Consider the following 18,135-nt stretch of genomic DNA (forward strand, 5'->3'; position numbering starts at 1 on the left):
TAGATATCTTTACTAATATTAATAAAATTATTAAGCAATTAATTAATAGGAGAAGGCAGTATCATAATGAATAGAAGCAGAACAGATGGATGATAAAATCATAGCCCTGGATAGTAGTATCAGGGTTTATGGAACAGTAAAAACAAAACAGAGATGAAGTCTAAAAACACATCTGCAAAATAATACTGGAATGAGGTGGTATAAGACGGCATGAAAGGTTACTCAAAAACTTGACAAGGAAATAAACCCTGAGCAGTACTCTCTGCCTGGATGGAGTCATTTTACTTGAAATGAAAACATTTTGCAGAAGCCTGCAGTCAAAGAACTGAAATTACCTAAAGAGAAAAAAAATATGCATTATATGCACAGTGAACAAAGAACAAAATTCCTTTATGGGAACTATCTGAGAGAAAGCCACACTCAGAGATTATCTCCTTGAATATGAAAAACTTTCATGACTTACAGTTTACACACTGATACATACGTTAATATCATTCTAGATCATTAAATAAATGGTTTTGAGAGGGAAAAAAAGGAGAGTCATATTGAAAATAGGGATGTAAAACTCAGATTGTGCAGTGAGGAAACAGTTATTGTGAGTGAACATGAGCTAGCTGCAAAAAAAGTGGCTTGCATTGTTTCAGTAAATAGAAACTCACCTTGGAATGAAAATATGGCACACACTACAACTCATTCAAAGAAATGCTTTGGAAGAAAAGGAGCAGGGTGCAAAGATTTTAAAAGTAACTAAAAAGAATGCAAGACTCCAGAAAGGCACAAAGATAGGCCGCAAACAAGCAAAGAACAGGAGGGTAAAATTTAAAAATAAAAGTAACAATAAAACAATTAGCAAAGACAAGACCAGAAACTGAAGCTATGTGCGTAAACAGACTCAAAGGCAATTTAGATTCCTGATTATGAGTCCCTTATGTGTTGAATGTTCCCTTATGAGGCTCTGAGCAGGTACAGGTTCAAGGTTATTCTCCTTGTTATTCAGAAGATGAAGTATTTTGAAATGCAGGTCTCCAGCATGCAAGATCATGCATAACACCTTGTATGTTGGAGTTGACACCTTGGCTGGGGTGACAATGGACAGTGAACTACAATTTGATTATGTATGTAAAAGTCGTGTTAATGAATGCAGTTTTAAGTGTATCCTAAAAATCAAGCTTCAGCTACATATGTTCCACAACCCTGTACAAACTAACGTAGAGAGAATCACAAAATGGTTTGGGTAGGGAGAAACCTCAAAGATCATCTATTTCCAATACCCCTGCCATGGGCAGGAACAACTTTCACCTGACCAGGTTTCTCAGAGTCCCATTCAACATGGCCTTGAACACTCTCAGGAATGGGGCACTCACAACTTCTCTGAATGGCCCGTTTCAGTGCCTCATCACACCTACAGAGGGAAGAATTTCTTCATATATCTAATGTAAACCTACTCTTTTTCAGTTTGACCTTAACCTGTCACTACATGCCCTTGTAAAAAGTCCCTCTCCATCTTTCTTGTAGGCTCCCTTCAGGTATTGGAAGGCTGCAATTATGTAATCCTTAAGCTGACTCTTTTCCAGGCTGAACAAACTCAATTCCCTCCATCCTTTCTTGTAGAAAAGGTGCTCCATCCCTTCGATCATCTTGGTGGCCTCCTGTGGATTTACTGGAACAGGTCAATATCCTTCCTGTGCTGGGACTCCAGAGCTGGAGGCAGCACTACAGATGGGGCCTCAGCAGAAAAGAGGAGAGGGGCAGAATCCCCTCCCTCCCCTGCTGCCCACACAGCTTTGGATGCAAACCAAACCCCAGGACATGGGTGGTTTCTGGGTTGTGAGTGCACATTGTCGAGTCATGTCCAGCCTCTCACCCACCAGCAGCCCCAAGTCCTTTTCATCAGGTCTGCTTTTGTTCTGCCCATATCGCAGCCTAGATTGATATGGAGGTTGCCCCAACTCAGGTGCAGCATCTTGCACTTATTCCTATTAAATATCATGAGATTCCCATAAGCTCATTTCTTGAGCTTGTCCAGATCTCTCTGGATGGCATCTTGTCCTTCAGGTATGTCAACAGCAAATTTGCTGAGGGTGCACTTGATCCCTTCATCTGGGTCAATAATGAAGATATTAAATAACACTGGTCCCCATATGGACCCTGGAGGGACACCACTTATCTGAAGTAATTTTTGCAGACATGAGCAAGTATGTATATGTGCTACTCGGAACAGCTAAAGCTGAAATTGCAGGAAAGACTAAATTTTCTCATCTTTCTCTTGAATCCTTCACAGAAAAGAGTAACAACTCTCAGCTGCCTCCTGAAGAGAAGACAGAAAAAGAAATGGACATTCAGTATTCAGGGTCTGACACAGAGAAGACGGGGGAGGAAATGCTGCAGGAAACAGCCAGGAGAGAGATAAATCCCCTGAGGTACCTTGGATGCTGCAGGGCAGTGAGCTCACAGGCTGCCTGGGATGTCTTGACACGAGGCTGAGTGCCAGTCCCAGCTCCCCTTTCTCTTCTGCTTGCTGCCTTGAGACACCATCTCCCATGTGTTGAGCTGCATCTGCTGAAGGTCAGGCAGTCCCACACTGCCTGTCTCCACCTCCCTCTCCTGACTGCTCCCTTGCCTTTCCTTGTGTGCAGGGCTTTCTCCAGGGAGACAGGTCATCACAGTCATCTGGCAGAAAGCATGTTGCTTTAGCAGGTTTGTTTTCCACCAGGCCAATGAGCCAACTGAGCAATCCCGGCTTGCAGAGCCTCCCTTACAGCTTAGTTAACCTGATTCATTCATTACAGACCCACCTTATTAGTTCTGACAAAAGACATCCTGATAATATTCCGTGATGTACAGCAGTGCATTTGAGCACAGTCCTCAGACACCAGCATGTACCCTGCCAGTTTTGTATTCAGACTACACCTCTGAAATAATTATAGCAAGATCCACATCCAGAGTGGGGAAAATAGACATAGTCTCCTGTTACGAAAGGATTGAGGGGCTGTGAGAGGAAAAAAGAAATTTAAAATCACCAAAAGCACCAGTAATCTGCTGACTAAAATGTCAACTGTGTCAACCAACTAGAATGTCCAAATTCCAGTGGAGGATATTTTCTAAAGGATTCTGCACTGGTCTAACTTCTTCCCTCACCAAAATCTTACCTTGGGATATTTAAAGGATAAAACTTACCCTGGCACAAGAAAATGTGAGCTGCAATACATAAATGGTGTGTATAATGTGGAGAAGTTGAGAATAAGCAAATCAATTCACTGTTTATTAGAAATTGGTTTATTCAAGGGCTGGTCACCTAAGCAACCTAATTATGTTATGCATGCAATCTGCTTCCATCGAACATTCGATATCGATCATTCTGTTACCATTGTATACAGAGACACAGACCACATCTGGTGCCTGGACAAGTGCCATGTCTTCCTAAGAGAGAGGAGTTTTACTATTATTTTATGCAGGAGACTAAAACATTTTGTACGTCAGACTCTCTGATTTACCACTATGATCTTGTATACTCTCTTCCCAATGTACAGAACACAATTACAACCCATCATTTTTTTTCCTTAATATTTTTTTCTGCTAGGAAAAATGCAATTTTGGTGAAGCTAAATGTTTTGTGAAAGTGAATAAATTTCAATTAAGCATTAGCTAGGATGAATTCTTAGACACAGAAGTCTTGGATTGAGAGCTAGGAAAGGACAGGTTTTGGAAAGAATCTCTCAGATCCAAAATAACAATTGTTTGAATCAGAATGGGTAAAAATTAATAAAACCTCTCTGCTGCAGTAGAGGCAAAGCATAGAATCTAGTTCAGCCATCCTCACTCCATGCTTTAAATACTCAGTAGTAGCCTGTTTGAAGTCTTTCTTCCTCTGTGAAAACGTAGTCTGACATTGGTTTTACTGCAAAATGAAATAGACTTCAAACTTTCAATGCTTCCTAAAATTGATTTCCTTTTCCACTTTAATTATAACAGTGCCTTACTTAGAGAGCTGGCCAGCTTTTTGTCACTACACAACCAATGTCTTGTTTAAGAAAATTCTTCCTACTGGATGTTAATTGGAAAGATGTAGCCCACACTAAACCTGCTTCAAGTCAGGCAACAAAAGAAATGAGTACAATGCACATCCACATTTCTACTTGCAGCACCTTCCCTAATATTTTATTTATTTGAAGAAATGACCATTCAAAGAATCATGATGAATTCTTAGATAAGCAGAGGAGCCTTTGGAAGAATAGATAGAATTGTGAATCAGTCAGGTGAGACAGGTATCTTTTCCAGTGAGCTAACATATCTATATATTGATATAGCTCACTGGAAAAGGAATATTTTTATATATTTTATATATAAAGATATTCCCCTTTAAGATGCAAGGGTCTAGGTCAATGCTATTTAATCTATGCTGTTTAAATGTAGCCATGAGGTAAGATAAAAATCTGTGTGGCATCAGTCCATTGCTGGTAAGACTGTGGCTAAAGTACTGTACTGTCTCAAGTCAGAAATCCTAACCTAGAAATGCAGCTGATAACTTCCATTTAAAGTGAATTCTACTTTTTAACAGAGTCGTGATTTTAAAAGAAAATAATCTAAATCAATGTTTTCCTTAACTCAGTCATTTTTAGTGTTTATCTGAAAAGTAACTTTTTGGTTGACTTTTATTTTTCTGAAAATTGCTGCATTGCCCTAATAGCCATAAGGTTCATGTTATTAAAAGGATCTACTAAAAGGTTCAAATGTTTACTACAATAATTTCTGTAATAATATATCTTAATAATGAATGTAAAAACTCATAAATATGTACATTCACTTCTTTTTGAAGGTCATAACTAGCATGGTTTAGCAGATGGTCTAGTCTAATATGAATGCTGGGGACGGGGGCTGAGAAAAAAAGGGAAAGAACCACCTACAAGAATGTTAATTAAAATGTGACAACAATTGATCGTGCCCTTTCACTGGGGGCACTTTAACAAATTTTTGCATTTGACCTTCACCGTTAAGCCATACAAACTATGAATTCATAGCATAACTAATTAATGATTGATCGCGTAGTGTTTGCAGCTGCAAAGCCCAGGTGGTTGCGCACTCCGAGCAGCACAGGACGGGGCTGTGTGTGCAGTTCCTCCCGGTGCCAGCTCAGTGTGCTGCAGCCCCAGCAATCGGGGCACGCTGTGCTCCTCGCTCTGCAGCGGATTCTTGCTTTCCTCAAGTACTCACACATGGGTGTGAACAGAGGGGCAGTCACACATCACCTCGAAGCGTGCAGGAGGCACACCTTAGTCCTCTCTCTGGGGGAAAGAAAAAAAAAAGAGGAAATAAAGTAATTTAAGAGGCATATACATAGACCTGAAATCCCACTCTCACTGCTGTGTGCCATGGGGAGCAGCATTCTCCCTCAGGACCCCAGGGTACAGTGTGACCCCATGAGATGGGGCAGTGCCCTGCATCCACTGCATCAGCTCTCACATCCCCTGCTCCTTTTGTTACTGATTCATGTCCCACCCATATCCCTAAGGCAGGACAGACAGCACAACCCCTTTTTTTTCAGCAGAATCTCCATCTGCACCCAACCCCTTCATTCTAAAGCCGTGTGTTTCAGCAAAATGTGTGACCTACATGACAGTGAGATGTGTTCAGTGCATTCCCACCACTGCCAAAATGTTTGATTCTTTTCCTTGCAACACACTGGTGTTCTTGAGTGATGTTTCCTACTTCTGGATGCTGCTCTGCTCTGATGAGATGCAGTAACCACCAAGGGAGGTGTGTGCTGCCTTGTGATTGAAGGAGTAGAAATGTTGGCAAAGGTGACAGGTGGAACATGTCAGGGGAATAGGTGAGAGGAGTCATCCACAAAGTACAAAGCATCATAATACGTTCATACTCACTCAAACCTAATCTAAGGCACATATGTATTAACATTTTGTCTCAGGCAGGCCAAAGAAAAGCATCCAGAGAATACAAAAATGAAGAAATTGCACAGTAATATTTACCTGAAATATGAAGGCATAGAATTGGGACTGTTCAGCCTGGAAAAGAGAAGGCTTTGAGGTGACATGATTGCAGCATTCCAGGGCCTGAAGGGAGCCTAAAGCAAGATGGAGAGGGACTTTTTACTAGCGTATATAGTGACAGAACAAGGTGGAATGGGTTCAAACTGAAAGAGACTGGGTTTAAGTTAGTTATTAGGAAAAAAAATCTAATTTTTTCAGATTGGGTTACAAATGTTTTCTGCCTCTGCTCTCCCCCCATCCCATATTGTTTGTTTGGAACCAGGTGTCTAGTGACCTACTTCCATGTCCTCTTGTTGTCACATTGATCAAGACGACAGGCAATCAATTATTACTCATCTTCTTTCAGCCATTCACCATTCTCCAGCTTTCATCTATATTCATCAGCTCTTTCATTTTAGGTTTTACCGAAAGCAGGAAAGTTGCTCATTCTCACCATCTGTTAGAGTTCTACAAATAATCAGGAGTCAAAATATTACCTTTAATAGCAGCAGCCTAATGAGCTCCATACTTTCCCAAAGTGGGTCAAAGCTCCTCAAAGCTTTCCTGAGGGGATCTTAAGCTTTAGCCAAGATAAATCACACACCTACATTGACAAGAAGTACATTGAGTGCAAGTTGCTCAATTTTCAGGAAAAACCCCCTGTATTGAACAGCGATTGAGCAGCACAATAATGTCTTTGGAGAGTTAGATTATCTAAGCCATCTGAATAACCAGATTAGTTGGTCAATTTAGAAAACTTGAAAGAAATAAATAATTGAAATTTCATCAAAAGCAACATCTTGGGAAGTATTGATAGAGAATTAATTGTCTGTTCCAGTCAAGAGTATGTCATGAAAAATGGCTGAAGAAATCAAAATATTTATAGTTATAGGCTACTGGCTTTTCCTGATGTTGTGGAAATAGTAAGCAAGTGGTTAACCACATTTTTGCAGATATGTGTAGACTTCAAATTTTCTCTGATATAGGTAGGATTTAGACACCTAAATGTGTTTATAGATGTGTTTATAAGTGTGCTTTTATAAATATTGAAAAATAATAAGCCCTCAAAAAAGCATTCAGAGAGTTTAGAGGCACTAACCAGCTATTTAGCAAAGCTCTCTTAGCTAACTATAAACAGAAGGATACAGTGGTCTTATACAATAGTTTATTTTACCATTTGGTCATAAACCCCCTGTTGCTTAATGGAGTTACAATGCAAGAGATCAAAAATGATTGGCAAATATGTCACTTTTTTCATCTCTAGTGGGTGATAACAGGGCAGTAGAAAATGGCATGGTAATGAAAATTAAATGCCAGCTAGAACAATTTGGGGGGACATTATTATTTATCCCGATTAGGCGTTAAAAAAGAACATGCTGCCTTTCCTAAGCCAATTAACCCCAATTTGTTAGTGTATACAGAGTAAGAGAGTCATGTAGGAATTACCTTTTATGTGACCAAATAAAGGATCAGTTCAGGACCACCTCTCCTTGCTAGCTCTACCGAAATCATATGTCTAGGATGCCAAGGCAGTAGAACTGCAGCCACACATAGCTCAGTGCTGTACATGCTGGGTATGGATGCACCAGACATCTGGTAACTCCATTCACAACCTGCTCCAGAACATGCACAAACTGCATTGCAACACTAGATCATGATTCCATGAGATACCAGATTCACCAAAGTATAATATGAAAAATCTTTGAAGAGTTGGTAACAAAATACTGGAATATTCTAATGCATAAAGCTTCATGGATAAAGAATATTGTATTCTTTATACAACACAGAAGAGCTATTCACAAAAATAAATATTGCATTACTTTGAAATGGAACAACTTGATCACAAACCTGTCACAGAAAGGGTTTCAAAAGGGGCAGTGGTAAAATCAGGCAGGTGCAACTCTCTAGTATTGAATTCCATCCAAAGACAGAAAAATCATCACTTAATGTCTATTTCTCTAAGTAATGGAAAATTTAAAAATTTAAGCCATCACTTATGAAAAGAAAACGCACAAGAACTTACAACATTGTAAATTAGACCTTTATATAAATGTTATCTGAGCCATATCTCAAAGAGTAATAACATTATTTCTAAACAATACACAGTTTCAGTACTGACCCCAGTGATTTGGCTCTTACCGACTACAGTGTACAGAAATCTTTTGTGGAGATCCATATCCAAATTCTTTGCAGGCCCCTACTACATTAAAACTTTCTCCAGAAATTACTCAGCTCATAATGGATGGGAAAAAAAAAAGGTATGGACATCTTGCTAAGCTTCTCTTCAAACTGTGGGCTGTCAATCACTGAAAGAAAAAGCAAGGGAGGACAGGGGATGAAGGGAAGGGGGGAAAAAAGGCATGCACATTTCCACACACGAAGGAGTTAGAAGGCATTCCTTGTGATAGGTAAATAAAACACTGCTTTCTGAAATCAAATCACCAAATTCACCCTCCCCCTTCCTGTTTTTCATTGCATACTGTTTGTCATATTCTATTTTCCCATCTGGTGGCAGTTGTGTACACCTAATGAATCCTCCAAAACTTTCAACCTCCTATCTTTCTTTGGTTCCTCAGTTCATTTACTGTTAACTTCTTAAAAGCTTTTCTCAAAAGCAGTCACTTAGGTGACATGTTTGCACTTTGCAGGTGTAAGGCAGGTATTAGTGCTGCTCTCTGTGTTGCCTGCCCTGTTCTAAACCCCATTTTTATGGCTTTTAGATTACAGTAATAGGCATACACTATATGGAACACCATTCACAAATGACCCCGTTGTTCAGTATTCTGCATCCCATATGTTTGCTTATGGCAATAAATCCAATTGCATTACTTCAGCTATGGCAGATTTATACCTGCTTCCTATCAGTCAATGCATTGACTTTAAAATTTTGTTCTGAGTTTTTCATTACTCGTCTGAATCATCTCTTTCATACCTATCAAAACTGGTCACCATTGATACATACCCTCAATCCTCACTTTCTAATAATAAATCTCAAATTCATCAGCCCCCTTGCCAGGTCTCTCATCCATGAGTAGCAGAGCATTCACCTGTTATGCCCCTGAGCTGTGGAATTCCCTGAACTGAAGTCTCATCTCCAAATCCCCTGAGCCTTTCTAATCCCTCTTTGATTCGCACTTATTAAAAATTACTTTTCATATTTTATCCATTACTGGCAGATGCTGTAGGCTTTACTGACACAAAAATAGTTATATTTTCTTTACAGATGATGCACTGACCATGTCAGGACAAACCCCTATCTTTTTATTCAAGACTTGCCTTTCTCTCTCTTTCTTTTCTGGGATTATAAATCAGTTCATCTGCTTAGGTTATGGTGTCCAGACACAAACTCTGAGAACAAAAGTAGAAATTCCTGTTGTTATTAGTAACATATCATAAATCAGATGCAGAGTACTGAGTAGGAATATCATAAAAATCTAATTTGTAGTAAAGGCATTTTACAAAACATTAGCACCCAATTACCCTTATGGCCTAATTGGGTGTTATGCTCAAGAAAACTGAAGCAGAGAGCTAAAAATCACACCAGAGCATTAGTAAAGGGACTCAGGTGTTCCAGTGTCCAAACCCTGGACTGGGATAAGGTCTCTTTTTTCAGCAGTGGGTACATCTGTGTCTTCCCTGCACACATTCAGTCTACTTTTTATCAGTTGTGAAAAACATGTTTTATTACAGGAGCCCACACATTATTCGAGTGCTTTGAGGTGAAGAACAAGCAGCTCTGAAGAATATTAGGACTGTAATTCCTGAAGACAGGTGTAATTTTGACCCAGGGTCTGCATCTAAGTGACCTAAATTTCACCTCACCCCTTCAGGGTGAAGAAACTGATAGTTCTGAAAGCAGATTTAGCTCAGAAGAGCATGTTTGTGGGAAGTGTGTATGAGAAGGAGATTTCTTTTCTCACCATGAAAAAATGGCTGTACATCCAATTATTTCTATTCCCTGACTGAGTTTAATAAACTCAGTAAGCTGTGAGTTTTCAGTGATCTCTCAAGCCTTGGACATCCTAACAAAACCCTGGCAACAGGGAACTGCTCAGCTCCAGCTACTCTCTGATCACACTCTTGGGAACACCTCCCTGATGTCCTATGCCCAGATTATGAAAAGAATTGCCTAGTGGTTCTTGCTGCTGTATTATTAAAAATACTGAATAGTACTGGTGAAGGAAAACACTGGCAGAATGAACTAGTGAATGATGATGATGATTTCTCCTTTACATTTACATTCTCCCCCAGTTAAACAGTTAATAACACGGCACAACAGAGTACCGTGTTATTAACAGAGTACATATATTTGTCATCCTTATCTTTACTCACTGGTTGTTCCAAGTCAGCCTTTCCAAGTTTTGGTCTGAGATTAATAGCAGGTTACCAACTCAGCTTACGGCAATACATTTACTTCCATAAATTATCTGTCCATTGAATTTGTTTTACTGCTCTGGAACTTCTTCATGTGGTTTCTTTAAAATCAGCATGATGGTGTAGAGAGTTTCCCAGTAGGCCCTTTTAATACTCTGGTGCATGTTATCTGGCCCTGTAAGTTCAAAAACCTCTTTAGCTCTGACAGTTGCCATTTAGCGATCCCCCAGTTTATTGATCGAGTAGAAAGTAGCCCTTATCACTGTCAGATACGACTATATCACTCTGGTTCTTTCCAAATCAGAACAGAAACATTTATTGGGTTCTTTTACCTTTCCTACACCGTGGTTGACAGCTTTACCTCCTTTTCTAGTATCAGCAGAGCACCACTGTTAGTCTTCCATGTTTCTGCAGCACTGAAAGCATTTTGTCCTCTTAGTCCCACATTGTTATATTGTCTTAACTTTTCCACACATATCTAGAATTCCTATTTAGCAAACTAAGCTCCTTCAACACCTTCCCAGCTTTCCAAATCTTTTACACTGGGCTTAATGAATAACATTATTCCCCTTCAACTAATGAAGCTTTCTTGCAACATTTTTAAAATGTAATTTTCTTTTGCAACAAAATGGTTCAACCTCAACTACAGTTTTTCACAGTACAGTTCTGAAGCGAGTCTATTATGGGTTGAAGACAATGCTTCTTTGTACTGAAACAGATTCATATATATATTTTCATTCATTAATTGATTTTCCCTTTAATAAGAATTCCACATTTTAACTTACTTTGCAATGGACAAATACTGCAAGCAGACTGAGTGCTGGGCTGAACACTTTTTCTGCCCAAAGCATTTTTCTATGGAATTTTTTAAAATATTAAATATAAAAATTTTAAGAGAAGAAAAATACCTTCTGTTGAGTATTTTAATTAGCAAAATTAAATTAATTTATTCTATTAATTAAGTTAATAAAAACTCATCTATTTTTTTTCTTTAACAAGAATGAAACCTGTTAATGATCTTTTTTTTTCTTTTTTTTTTCTCCACTCAACACCTAACAGAGGAGTATTTTTTGCTTTGCTGGAGAATAAGGTCAAAAATCTGTGAGTTCCCTGTGTCTGCTCTGAACCCATTGGGGCAGCCTGAAGGAGTAGGTTGCCACCTGCCTCAGCTGCTGTAGCTCTCCCACTCAGCACTGCAGGTGCACCTGATGGGAACACTGTGCTTTTGGCTTTCTGAGGCTCTTTGGTCATAGCCCACCTTAGTCAGGTTTGGGAGAATGGCGCCAAGCACAGCTGTCAAGAGGCAGGGGTCAGTTTTAAAGAGGTCATACAAGATTTTAATCAAAACAAGATTTCATACTGTGCTGACTTTTCCTGTGCCTCGCCTTCAGTCTACTCCTCTCTGCTTCATTTTGTCTTTCACTAAACTTATTTCTTTCTGCTTAAACTTTCCTAAAATGCTTCCATTTCAGTAACCATCACACTGCTCAGTGCCTTGGCAAGCACTCCTTTCTCTGTTGTGTTTATTTTAAAAGTAATGTGAGAAGCTGCCTCTACCCTGTTAATCACATGTTACAATGTTAGATCATGTACATGTTTACTTTTCAACCCCTGTGATGCAAAGATCACCCAGTAATGGCACTAAAGAAGAGAAAAGGGGCAACACATCCGGTTTTTGGGTATTTTTTTGTCAAAAGACAGAAAAGCATAGCTTACATTACTCCACAAAGGCCTGTTAAAGAGACTCTTTTACATATTGAGCCAGAATACTTGCTTTAAATTGGTGCTTGTGAGGGACCATCAGAAGAAAAGTATCTTCTTACTATGGTCCTCCTGATTTCCCCCAGCACCATTTACAACTTGCTGCATCTGGGAATGCAAGAGGGAATGCCCCCAATGCCTTGTGCCATCCCTCTGGGGTTTGTATGCTAAATGCCCACCACCATGAGTTCAGGCATTTCACAGATCTAGCTACTTATGCTGTGGACAGTAGCCAAGGGACAACAACATTTAGGGCTTTGAACTTACAGTTTAGAAATGGTAGGAGGGGAAGTGTCTGTTTAGTTCAAGTTTCTGGACGGAGAAGCTTCTCCAAGCATGACAGGCAGCTCAGGAGTACATACACAAGCGGCTGTTTAAAAATTTAACAAGTAGGCAGTGGAGGCTGCTGTAACAGGTTGATCAAAGGCAAGAGCCAGCATCCTGACAGTGAATGAGTGGTAACAGCTATGATAGGGTTGGACTCTAAAGGACCTGGAAGGCAAAAGCAGTTATTTCTGATGCAGCGTAGGAAAAGAAAAGATGTGAGAGAAGGATAATGAAAGAAACAGATCTTTTCAGCACTATTCTCCACAGTTATAAGTGGAGCAGAAAGCTATTTGTCAAGGCCAGAGTGAGGGATGTTGCTGTGTCTGAGACAGAAGGGAGGTTGGATGAGCTGGATATAAAATCTTGGGATGGAAATCTTTTTCAGAAGTGCTGAAGAAGGACAATATGTGAGGCAAGAGCTCTTCTAGCATTAGGGAGGTTGCCTATGGCTGCCCACCAGAATGCAGGTGCAAAGGTGGGGACAGATGTGAGCTTGAAAAAAACATGCAGCTAATTAGATCACGAAAGAGGGAACTAAATGTTTATGCAGGGTCAAACAGCAGGAGGAAGACAAGAACAATAAGCTTTGAGAAGCAGCTGAAGAAAGAAGGAACAGGGATCAGGATCAGACCTCTCAGTTAGTTTATCCCTGACTACTCAAAGACCCATCACTTCAGTTACTTCATTCCTTTGGCTCATCCCTCACCTGCCACACAGGACTGCAATAGAATAGTCATCTTGGGGTGGGCAGCACCAAGGCCATCTAATACTAGCCTCAGGGGTGGCTGCCAGAGCAGGAGAGAAACAAAACACTGCCAGAGAGAAGTACTTGTACTCATGTGGCATAAGAAATCACTATAGCTTGGCAAAACCATCTGCAGGTAAGAGACAACCTGGGAATTTTCTCTGGAAAGTAAACTACTGCCATTTTTCTTTTTATTACACCATTTTATTTTTTAAACGTTCTGCTTAGTAGTTCTAAAATATTCCTCTTCTGTTGAGCTATACAACACATGGCACAGTGCGAATAATCTGTGGTTACAAACTGATTCTAAACCCAGTTTAAATCAATGTGGATATAATTCACCATGTATGTGCCTCTGCCATTCCTTTGGCAGTTGCACCCTTGATAACAGTCTGGCAAAGTTTTTTACTGTAGTTCCTTGGTTTTCCACACATTACTATTTTAAAATAATACAGTTATCCTCTAGACACATATTACAAATACTTCTAATTCTTAGAGAAATCCAATCCACTAACATCTCTACATCCTGTGAACACACTAAACTTATTGTTCTTTAAGTTTTTGGGTCCAGAAGTTCATGCTTGTAATTATTGTAAAACTTTACAGTGTCAAGAGGAAAGATGAGGAGAATAATTCTGCTTATGCATTGAAAGAAAGTGTCAGAGAACAATCTATTAACAACAGAGGCAAGAAAGTCAGGCAAAGTACTAATCTTAGGACAAGTATGGATGGCAGCATAAGAGGCAATTAGCAATTTGGCTGGAAACAAAACTAAAAGCTTGGAAATCATTTGGAAAACAAGATTACCTGGAACTGAAGCTAAATTTTAGAAAACCTGAACACAGATTGACACTGTTGACACACCCCCAGCAGAGGCAAATGGGAAAACAGTATTTATTTAAGGTGAGAAGAAATGAACCAAAAGAGGGTGAGGATGAAATACTGATGAATTCATCAAGATGGGATACAGAAACTTCAAGCCAAACAACCAAAAAAGAGCAGAGAACAAACCAGAAACATCAATATGTGCAGCAATGAGGAGAGAATCCTGCAAGGGAAGGAAAGATAATCTGGGAAAGTTACTTTTGTCAGTCTTTGCATGGAATAAATTTGCAAGAAACTTTGCAGAGATAGGTGAAATGAGAGTGGAGCAAAAAAGTTTTGACGTTACCTTTGAACCACCATCTGACCATCAAATTAAAAATATTGTAGAAAACATTTTGACATTGGAAGAAGAGTCTTATTTTGCATAGAATACAGTACTTTATTATTTGAATAATTTAACTGAAAATTTCACTGAAAATAGCAAATTTAACCCGCAAATTGCCAAATACTTACAGAAAGAGATGGCAAGTTGTAAAAGGGAGTTGGAATTGAAAACAACTTTCCACTCTTCTGCATAGAGATTTGACATATCTACAATGTCCCAGATCTGGTTTCTGCTTGATTTTGTAATTTTTATCCATTTTTACCTGCATTAAAATCACAGTTAAAGTCAGCTTGAGGATAGAAGCACTGTATTTATCTCTCATCTCAAATTTATACAATATTCTTGAAAAAGGAAATCCCCAAAACTTGATCTTCTTTAGCTTTTGCTGCCTCTTCCATTCCTCAGGAAGCAGGCTGAGTGCCAGATCCTGTTGGATAAAAAAGAGCTAGAACTAGGGCTTATTTTCATACATTTAGTTCCTTCTTATCAAATACTGGCAATTTGATGTCTTTCTTATATCATTTCTGCCATCCCCCAAGAGCATTTCACAAAGCCATTAAGGTATTATTTTCTGCATCTCTGACAATATTGTTTATTCATAAAAAGATGAGGTTGCTGAGCAAAAGAGATTAAAAAGGTAAGTTTAAATCTAATAGAAAAATTACATAACTAGGAGAAGCCTACATAATATCTCTTCAAATAATTATGAGAACATCCTGAGGTGAGACAGATACCAGAGTCAGTGTGCTCATAATCATTATATCAAAAATTAAGTTGCACATGGTACAATCCCGCTTGAATGAAAAAAGGTTATTTAAAGAGATAAGACTGGTGTGAACAGAAGTTCCCCAATGCTTCAAGAATCTAGTTTGGGGGATTCTAACTATAAAGAGACTAATATTGCCTCAATGACAGAAGAACTGAGTACTGCACAGGATGTCAGTAGCATTATTTCTGTGAATAAAACAAAACATCTTGGGTAAGGCTTAAATTATGTTAGGAAATAATAAACTATCAAAGCCACATTCAATACATCAATTTGACTTGAAAAAACATTCATAATTAGTAAAATGCTACAAACTCCCACTAATTTAAAATATACATTCATATTTTTAGTATATCACAATGAATATTCCGATTTTAGGTATCCTGAGTTGTAAATTTCTGAGATGTATGAAAGTGAGTATGTAAAGTCTACACAGAGAAGATGACAATGGGAGAAGAATTGGTCAAATTTATCCCTTGTTGTGTCTTCATTGAAGCCTACAAGAAGCCCAGAAGGTCAGTGAAGACACCCAAAATTGAAAAGATCATTCAATCTGCTTGCTTTATTGGAGCCAGATAGAACTGTTTCTGTAGATGAAGGGTTAGATTTATTTTATCAGCTTTCAAAAGCAAGAATTAGAAAGCAGCTGCAGCTAAAGTAAAGTTACATGCATTATTTCACATAAGGCCTTATACATTTCTGGAGGGAGAATAAATTACTTCCTTTCTCTTTAGGCTAGATTTCAAAAAGCAAAACTGAGAAAAAAAACAAATTTCCCCTCTATTTAATTGAGTTTCACTTGGATAAACTACCTATCTGGTGGACAAAATTAAAATTATTTTACTTTCTTTTTCTGGAATAAATTTGATGCAGAATTTTTATTAGGTTAAAAGTGGCAGTTTAGTTAATAAAGGGAAAGTATTTCCTTGAATATTAGCAGAAATGCTGGTAGTGCTTCAGTGCCAGGTACCATTACTGTAAAGCAAAACATATAGAAATTAAATGGGACGTTCATCCCAAGAGCCCATGCATTAGATTTTTTTTCCGTATCTTGTCCACCATGAACTGTCAGGTCACCCTTTTCACTACCATTTCCAGGAACTGCTACAGAACAGAGCTGCAGAGAAAGAGTGTGTTACCTTTGTCTTGCGTTCCTGGTTTCTAAAAAAATGGTTTCTAGCAAAAGAGTTTCTAATGAAAAACACAGAACAAGAATTTTGTAGAAAAACATCCCATGTCCACGATGACCTGTGACCAGAGCTCACTGCAGATTTTAGATCAGCATCTAAACCTCTTTTCCCCACCCAGTTCAGAGCAGAAATCTGAACATGCACATCTCAAATGCAAACTCTGACCAGCAGAAAAATTGGTATAGAGCAGAGAAAAACAGAAGAGGAGGGAAAAAAACAATCTCTTTATTTCTGCCTCTCTCTAGTCAACATATCATGCCAGCACCTCATAAGAGTCCAACCTTCCCCTTTCAGGTATATGTGCTCACAAGCACATTAAACAATGCTGAGTCCAGCCCTTTGATCACAGGTCACCACAAAGCACATGCCAGTAAACTTTATCTGTAGTGTGTGATACTGTGCCATTCTTTAAGCTTTCCAAATGTTTTTCAGAAGTTGCCAGCTAGAAACAAAACTGGAGGAAAGAGCAGTGTGCTCTTTTAACCAGCATCAGCCAGCTTTCCCTTGTTAGGCACACACTTAAAACCAGGGCTGATACTTTTGATCAGACATGGGCAGTGACCTGCAGAAATAAGTCCTATGTATTTTATTAGTATCAAAAGTCTAGCAGAAAATTTTCCACTAGGCATAGACATTTGATCTGACACATGTGCACACATAAAGACACCTTCATCAGATCAAATGTGCTGATACAAAGGTCTAAGATTACATCATTACAGCTTCAGACACTTGTGGAAACAGCAGACAAATGGTATTAGAGTAATAGCACATGATTGAAGAGGACAACTAATTTGAATACACAGGCTATTCTGCCCAGTCAGTTATACAAAACACAGGAAGAATTTGCCACAAACTAGTTTTCAAAACCACGAACAAAAAAAACCAAGACAAAACAAACCAAGTCACAGTGAGCTCTCAAAAAAGCATAGAGAAATGCTACTGGGAAGATGTTTGAACTGAAAGGGTGATTAAAGAATGGAAGATCCTAATAATTAAATATTATGAGGGCTTTTTGTTTCACTGAAAGAAGTGGTAGGTGAAATGAAGCACAGTGAGAAGCAGCTGTTTGCAGTTCCAGCACCGAGGTTACCAGTGCAATCCTATTGCCCTTCGTTCAGTTTCAGAAAAAGCTTCACCGTGGCGAGTTGAAAGCAAGCAAAGAAAACCAGGACATTTCAGGAGCAAAGAATAAGTTACAGAGAAACTAGAGAGATTTTGGAGCTGATCTTTTGCTCTGAAGCAGCAATAACATTTCCACATATCCCAGTGATTGTGCTTCTCTGCATAACAAGTGGTACAATAAAGAACAGACAGTCAGCATGTGTCAGAGCAGAGAAATGCCTCCTGAGTTCATGTTCCCGCACAGGAGATGAGGAAGAGCTTGGGTCACACACACTACATCCAGGAATTTAAGCTGATGTTTGTTCATCAAACAATTTGAATAATGCTTCTTTTGACATGTAGATTGCTTCTTGAAAAAGACCTGCTATGTCCCTTTTTTCCTTCTTTTCACATCACTAGAAGTGGAAGAGCAATTTCATATCTGATTTTCTATTGAATTATTTTCTTAGTTTAGTTATAGCAGGCAAAAAGATAAAGCACTGAATTATCCAGCCCTTCATTGCTTAGCATTTTATTCATAGGGAAAAGCTTGTTTTCTCAGCTATCCCAGTCCATTCGCTTTTCTGAAGAAACCCTACCTTCTTTTAGGCTCTTTTGTTGCTTTTGTTTCTTTCTCTTAACATGAACAAAAGCCTGACAACAAATGTGCAGGCAAA

Source organism: Pithys albifrons, chromosome 1, assembly GCF_047495875.1.
Source record: "Pithys albifrons albifrons isolate INPA30051 chromosome 1, PitAlb_v1, whole genome shotgun sequence".
Taxonomy (NCBI): domain Eukaryota; kingdom Metazoa; phylum Chordata; class Aves; order Passeriformes; family Thamnophilidae; genus Pithys; species Pithys albifrons.